Source organism: Sinocyclocheilus anshuiensis, unplaced genomic scaffold (genome assembly GCF_001515605.1).
Source record: "Sinocyclocheilus anshuiensis isolate Anshui unplaced genomic scaffold, SAMN03320099.WGS_v1.1 scaffold20, whole genome shotgun sequence".
In the NCBI taxonomy this organism is placed as follows: Eukaryota; Metazoa; Chordata; class Actinopteri; order Cypriniformes; family Cyprinidae; genus Sinocyclocheilus; species Sinocyclocheilus anshuiensis.
This window is the reverse complement of record NW_015558646.1, coordinates 380,702-388,678: the sequence shown is the minus strand read 5'-3', so window position 1 is coordinate 388,678 and position 7,977 is coordinate 380,702. Positions and strand designations below refer to the sequence as shown.

At 36.8% G+C, this 7,977-nt stretch overlaps 1 long non-coding RNA gene across 2 annotated transcripts; it reads right to left on the bottom strand.

Annotated features, from left to right (window-relative positions):
- Positions 1 to 1,363: 1,363 nt before the first annotated feature.
- LOC107680954 (uncharacterized) lies at positions 1,364 to 5,928 on the bottom strand. 2 transcript variants are annotated; one of them, XR_001633208.1, is made up of 3 exons: positions 5,817 to 5,928; positions 4,041 to 4,170; positions 1,364 to 2,018 (listed from the first exon to the last, which is right to left on the bottom strand). It is a non-coding gene; the product is annotated as an uncharacterized LOC107680954 (long non-coding RNA). The 2 variants fall into 2 exon arrangements; XR_001633209.1 differs by having other exon boundaries at positions 4,066 to 4,170.
- Between the last annotated feature and the right edge of the window lie 2,049 nt (positions 5,929 to 7,977).

The window sequence follows — 7,977 nt, the reverse complement described above, 5'->3', positions numbered from 1 at the left end:
AAAAAAAAAAAAAAAAAAGAAAAAGACATCCCCTGCTCCAACACATTTTTCTGAGTCATCGGAGAATGTGGATGCAAAATATGAAATGTGTCTAGCACAATGTCCAGCAGATGTGCTGATTTCCTAGAGGAACATCCCAGAGGTACTGTAGAGTTCTTTTGGCCTGGCATATCTTTGCTGCTCTAGAGAGGGTTTCCTGGAAGTTACTAGGAGTTTTGCTCAGACTGCTGGTTTAGGCGGTGTTGTCTTAATGATGTCCTTAGGGAAAGCCTCTACATGATACCCACCCAATGCCATGTGACCTCCTGTTTATAATGCAAGATACTGCCAGCTGATCCCTCTCAATACACACACACACACACATGCTGACGCAACAAATCGCAAGCGTTTACTTCAGTCGCACAAACATGATTATGCACCAATCTGGTCATTCAGTAATGTATACACGCATAAACATGCATGCATAAATACATACTCATGTCTATAATGATGCTGAATGCTGATCAAGTGTGAACAGATTTTGAATTGCCGTTTTAAATTTTACATCATGCTAGGCTTCATTAAATATTTCAAGGATTAATATTAACTCATATGTTAAATCTAAACGTTCAATCTATAGGTCTCTCTCAGTTAACAAATTAGCTAATCTGCAAAATTGATGATGCCCTCGCACTGGTGCACTGATGCACTGGTGACAACCAGTGGCACGTGACTTTGAGCCAATGAGCTGAACCTGCAGCACACACAGCAGAATCAGCCAATCCATTTGCTCATCACAAATGAGGAACAAATCCACTAGCATAATCTACAATGACCAGATTTCTGAAATCGAAACCGGGGACATTACTTACGCTAGAGAGAACAAATGTTTTAAGTGTTGTGTTGGAAAGTCCTTATCCCTGTGTGGAAGTATCTACATAATGGTAAATGAAATATATATATATATATATATATATATATATATATATATTGCATATTATTTTTCAAGGCCATAATGATGTCTTCTCAATCATTTTGACATTGAGCACTGTTATATCGCTGAGGCAGACCAGTCTAAAAATTTAACTTGTCATCCTAAGAACAAACAGAGAAGAGCATCAAGAATATAAGTGATGATAATATGATGTGATGTTTGTTTAAATAAGCCTATGCTATATAGAGAGCATTATGTTTCAAATAAAACAAACATATAATTGCAAGAGCAGCCCTAGTTGGGCAAAGGCCAACAAAAATGTGGACTATCACCAGAAAACAGGTCTGGTCACCCTAATGTCCTTGTATTTGGTTAATGGCTGTCAGGCATATCATCAGTTTGCATAGTTGATATACATGTGGCACTAAATTTACATTTCACTTTTAAAAATAGAATAGAAAATGTTTTATTTTATTTTATATAATTTCCAATTGGCTAAAGTACATGGATACTTGTACTCGCCCCCCAAATACCATAACTTGAAATGTGGCATATTAAAACTGCACAAACTTTTAAAACTTGGATGAGTTATATGTGGTCAATCTAAATTTGGCCAGATTTACCCACACACACCAACACACATCACGTGTAGCCCCGAGTCCCCTTTCTAACTTGCTGTCTGTTACATCACAGTGTTAAAAGAGTGGGCAGAGACAGGCTTTAAGGGTGATTACAGCAAGTATGAGATTGAACCTGTTGACTAATTAGAGCGATGAAAGGTTACAGACAGAGAGAAAAAAAAGCAGGCAATTAAAACTCCCCATCAGGCAACCGCAACTCTTTCTGCTCAACTTCACTCTCAGCTACTCCTTAATCCTCCATTTGGCACAGCCACCCATTTGCAGAGATGCAGAGATCTTTCTCAAATCAGAATAAACTGTAAGTATAATCTGCAGCAAGCATCCAAGTACTCCAATTTGCTCAAAGACGCAAAGGGCCTTGCGTTCAGGAAACTTCTAAACCCTCTGACTGCAATGACCTGCAGAAATGTCAGCTTTGCAGTTATGAAGATCAGAGACTGTTGCCTGCTTCTCAAATGTTCCTCCTAAGAGAAAGAAAAAAGTATTTCTGGACTTTCAGATCTCTGAAATATCTCAAGCTGTGCTCATATTTGCAATATGCATTCAATATGAACTCATTACACTTACTATATGTCAATAATAGTGTCTATTTTTTCCTAAGCAATTTGAGGAGAAACGTCTGTGATAAAGTAGATATATATTCAAAGCTTTTAAAGTGCAATCTTTGCACAAAAGTGTTCGTTCTTCTAGGTGTATCTGTGTGGGGACGAGGTAAACTGGAAGCCACACCTGCGAGGAGCTCTGTGTGTTGTGTCGTTAGCTCTGTAATTAGCAGCCTGTCTCCATGTGAACGCTGCATGAGATTGTGGTCCTGTGTCTATTTTCTGAGTGATTGAGTTACTGGCATTTGAAAGTAAATGTATTTCACCTTGAATGATAAATGCATGTGAGCTAGTGGCTCTAAATGACAGATTTGTCCTGTTACACCCCACTATACTGCAAAATGCCGTTTGGAAATGTTGCAATTTTTGATTCTATATTGTTTAAAAAGAAAATAGTTCTTAAAATTAAAGTGGCAAGTGATACAAATTTTTTAAAGCATTTCCAAATAATGACACTTAAAATAGAGCCCGACACTGCATTGCACAATTTTCTTTTTGGCCAAGATTATTTAAAATGAGTCAAAACAAACATTAAAATAAGTTAAACAACTAAAATTAAAAAAAAAATTGTATTTTAATTCAGCACCTCAACATCTTTTTTTATCTATGAAGAACCAGGGTTCGCACTGCATATATATAGTTCAGTCATGAAACTCTAGATGGCGCAGGCGACTGGTTGTTAATGTAACCGATGATATTCGGAGAGTTAAACGACTAGGCACAAGCTGATTGGTTCATGCTGCATATGCAGCCAATGAGCTTACTGCCTTGCATTTATATGGCTGGCTAGCATTCACTAGATTCACTAGTTTCTCTGAAACCCTCCACCTTCCCCAGCTCCACCTGTATAGATCTGCTATGGGTTATTTTATATGCTATTTGTGCAGCAGCAGTATGTCTTAAATACTCATGGCACCGTATCGGCATATGCATTGGCAGTAGCAAGTTCCTGTACTTTCTTGCAGCAGCAGCAATAATCTACAACTACAGTAATAACCAACAGCATTGTAGCAGATCTATTCCGCCAAGCCCAAATACATTAACATTGTCATATCCATCACCATGCTAAAATCTTCCGAGAGTTGTCATGATTGAAATACACTTTTCTGGTTATGTTAAGCTCGAAGATATTTCATTATATATCCTTATTATTATTATTCCTTATCCAGTACATCATGAACAAATGAAAAAATCAGGGGACTTGAATATTGTGGACAATGGGGGGCCTTGAAGTGAAAAAGTTTGAGAATCACTAGCCTATATTATAAAACTATTTTTAGAATTGTTTTATTTTTTTGTCCTTATCCCTTGTGGAAGTATCTACATAATGGTAAATGAAATCAATTATTACATAATGTAAAAAAATAAAAATGTTTCAGATCTGTAAACTATCTCAAGCTGTGCTCATATTTGCAATATGCATTCAATATGAACTCATTACTCTTACTATATGTCAATAATAGTGTCTATTTTTTTCTAAGCAATTTAAAGAGAAACATCTGTGATAAAGTAGATATATGGGGGTGGGAATACAACCGAGACATCCATTACCTCTTTTTATGCGATTAATGTGTTAACATCCAAATGAACTGGTTTTATTTAAGTCAAAAAAATATATATTTAAATTAATATTTAACAATATTATTATTTTATTATTAATTTTATATATTATTTACAATTAGGTAACCCCATGAAAAGAAATAGATTAGTGAGGTTTTTTTTTTTTAACTCTTTGTATTCTGTTCATCACACTGGATCATGTACTATCATATTTCATATACATAATTTATATACAGAAAAAACTAACAAATCAGTTAATTCTGCAGTTTGGGAAAAAAATAAAATAATAATACTGACTCATGAAAATCCAGCTGACAAACCCACCAAAATAGATCAAAAACAGCAATACCCGTTTGTCCAGTCAGTCAGTCAGTCAAATCATCTGCTCTCTCTTCTTGTTTGGATCACCAGCAGTTTTCTCTGTAACCATCCAGGCAGCACTTCCAAACGATGTCTGTATATCCCAAGGTAGAACATCTTTTGGTAGCAGATCTTAATATCCCAACGTACTTTATGCTAAACGACAATCTAACTCAAAGAATTGTACAATTCTTGTTATTTTATTTATTTTCTTTTTTTTTTTTTTTTTTAAGAACACCAGAACTTACCAGAACATCATGTGACTCAGAATATCGTGTGCCTTACAAATATAAATGAGCAATATCACACGAGTAGATGCGAGATATGGCTGTATATCGGCACGGATGTGTTTCGGCCTTAGTTAATCACAGTGTGCCGCCATATATACGGCCATATCACACGGCTACCTACGAGTGTAATTATTGTGTTTATACAACAGTTTGAAGGAGTGTGTAAATACACAAAAAACAACAACGGAGTGTCTTTAAAAACTAGGGGTGCTCCAATCAGGATTTTTGAGGCCGATCACAGATCGTCGATCACAGAAAGCAGTATCTGCTGATACGATCACCGATACCGATCTTTTTAAAGCCTTATTTTTATCATATAGAATTATTTATAGTAATACTCCAAACAGGATTTTTAGACATTTATTCAGGGCCTGAATTTCATTGTTAAAAATGGGGGAATGTCCCTCTTATACTTGACTCTTGTGAGAGAGGATTTTTTTTTTTTTTTGAGGGGTGGAGGGGAGCATTTTTTTTTAGATTTTTCAAAAATATATATTTATCTCACCTAAATGTTTGATCATGCAATGCATTTTTGTTTTTACACTAGTGCAATTGTTGCACAATAGCTTACACACAGCACAAAACAGTTGCCCAAGCAAGTGGCAAAACATTTAAACTACTTTTCTTACGTTATCACAAACATTCTAAATTCAAACTTACCACTGACAGAAACAGTCAGCTCTACTACCTTTTCTTTTGCATTTAAATCTTTATTACAAGCAATCATGCAGTTCATAAAGAACTTTGTTTTCCTACCTCCACGGGTGCCATGTGTCGTTGCCTTTATCTAAAAGTGCTCTTTTCCATTAAAACTAGCCAACAAGCCATATGTGTTGACTGTGAAACACAGACTTTAATTATATGCATTTATGGTGTAATTACTACATTTTCGTTTTCATATTTACCGCAAACAATGTGCTGTCAGTTTAATTCAGCGCGTGCAGCACGGCAAAGACTCGGTGCAGAAACGATCTCTGCACTGCTGCAGACGCACCGCTCCTGGAACACACTGCCCGGCCGCAACCGTGTGCAGTGTGAACGATTTTAAAATCCGTTAACATGAGCGCGGAAAAAATACGCACCACATACGCACTGCGAACGGAGTATGTGTGAACCTGCGTTATGTGTGTGCGCTTCAAGTGTGCATGTGCACGCTTGAGGCGAAGGAGAGCACGCGAGTGCTGAAAGGTTAAACACTGGCAAGAATTAAAAAGAACCGCAATTCATAAACTTTAGTTACGATGCAACACTGCCTCGATTGTGCAAGTGATAATTCCTTTGTCAACTGTGCAGCTGGCTTATAGTGCAGACGCGATGTGATTAGAAGCCATTTGCGCATTTTGAGAGGGAAAGAGAGAGTGCACGAGGTGATTCACTCGTGCTGTTTGTGAAATTATGTCTCACAGTACTTTATAAGTTATTTAATGAAGAAATATGAATTGTACCTCACCTTCAGCATTATAATTATTTTACCCACGCCGGACTGAGACGGTGCAACTCCATATCCTGCCAAACCTCTCACTGCAGGGCAAGCGCGTCATCAACTTTAGATCGTTTGTGGGCGGAGCCTATCTGGTGGCAGAAAATGACAGTTTTAACGTAGCAGTCTATTGAAGCCATGGAATAAAATAATATTTTTTTTCTTGCAATTCCGAGATTATATCTCACAATTCTGGTAAGAAAAATCAATTCGTCATTCTTTCTTTTTAGTTTATAATCCCACACTTCTGGCTTTTTTTTTCCCTCAGAATGGACAAACTCGCAATTGTTGAGTTGAATCAAGTTATAAAGTCCGAACTAGGAGATATAAACTTGAATTTGCAAGAAAAAAAAAAGGCAGAATTGTGAAATAAAATAGTTAAATATTATGTAAAATGTATTAGGTTTAAATAGTATTTCGTGCATGTAAACTGTAGGGCTAATACAATATATCCTCTATATGAATATTATATAGACCTATTGTTTAAATCAAATTTATGCTTTAAAAGTAGGGTAATCATAGCAGGTTTCATCCATAGTTTGTCCGTTTAAACGTCTGCGTTTAGCTTCAAATGGCGTCTTTGACGACATTATTATATAAAAAAATTATTTGCATTCCGATTCTGACAATCAAAGGCGCAACAATACATTTTTTTCTCTTATTCCATGGATTTTACCCGTTTCCCTCCACTTGTTCCCAGTATTTTTATGCCACCACAATGGGCGCGCAGCTGCAAGTGACGTAACTGTGACGTCTACTCCAAATTGGTCTTTAGAGACCACCGATCAAACATCCCACAGCGATTATCGGCCGATGGTGATCGGTAGCCGATCAATCGGAGCACCCCTATTAAAAACCTTCTTTTGTGCAGAACTACTTCCTTCCGCCATGGATTCAAATCTTAATTTGACAGTTTAACAGCTGAGCCCAAGCCTCCATTACTAATTCCAAAACTTAAAAGCTTATTTGTACTGCATTAAAAGCACTGTATTATGCGGAATAGAGTATTATGAGAGAGAGATTGACTGATCGAGTGTGATTACCTGCATCTGATACAGCATTCATGCTTCAGCTCAATCACATATTCTCAATAAATCATTAGTTTGAATGTCCGCTGAGGAAAGCATTATCTTTGTCGTAAGTTACTATCCTTTCATCTGTTAAGGGTGATTTCCGATGACATGCAAGTGCATTTGTTGGTTCCATCTTACAAGCTGCCGTTGAAAGTAAAAAATAACTTCAAATGTTAACTTGTTTACAACAGCGTTTCAGTCTCTTGCAATATAAAAGTCTTTACTGCTGACTGGTAAAAACAGTCTCTTGTCGCCATCTAATGACGAAACAATGTAACTAAAATCACCATCACGAACACACACAGCATTTCTCAATACTGAACACTATTTTTAAATACTACTATTATTTATATAAAATAATATTTATTGAATAATAATATTTAATAAACAACAACAACAGCCATCATAAAAGTTGCAAGGCAATTCAGTCAAAAGTACAAAGACAGCACTCTGATATAAGCACTGAAGTTACAAATATAACGTGGTGAGATTTTTCGCTCAGCCAGAACTATTTGCTCTGGAACAAATAATAGATTAATGAGACCAAAGACTGACCGTTAGATTTACCCAAAACGAATTATATCTCATGTTTAAAGGGGTGGTTCACTGTTTTTTTTTCTTCTAGGATTGATTGTGTTTATGGGGTGCAGTCTAACGTGTTAATGCTTCGTTTTTTAAAAAACGCATTATTTTTCACATAATTTACCTTTATTCCACAGTGCTCTGTCCCTTCTCTGAAAAACACACTGATCATTTCCTTCTTTTATGAAGCCCCTCCCTCGGAAATAAGCGATGGGCTCTGATTGGTTAGCTGGCCCAGTGTGTTGTGATTGTCTAAACCGCCTCTAGTGCACACCTAACGTCCCGCCACTCACCTCAGCGGCATGTGCTCCAGTCGTATTGTAAACAGCGGCGTCGTTAATATCGCTTATCAGTTTGAGCCCGGTTGAGAAGCAAAGAATATTATTGAAGAGGATCACGCAGAACCAGTGCAAGCACGGCTTTTAATGGTAGGCCTATGTTTTTTTTTTTGTTGTTGTCTCATACTTTTAGATATG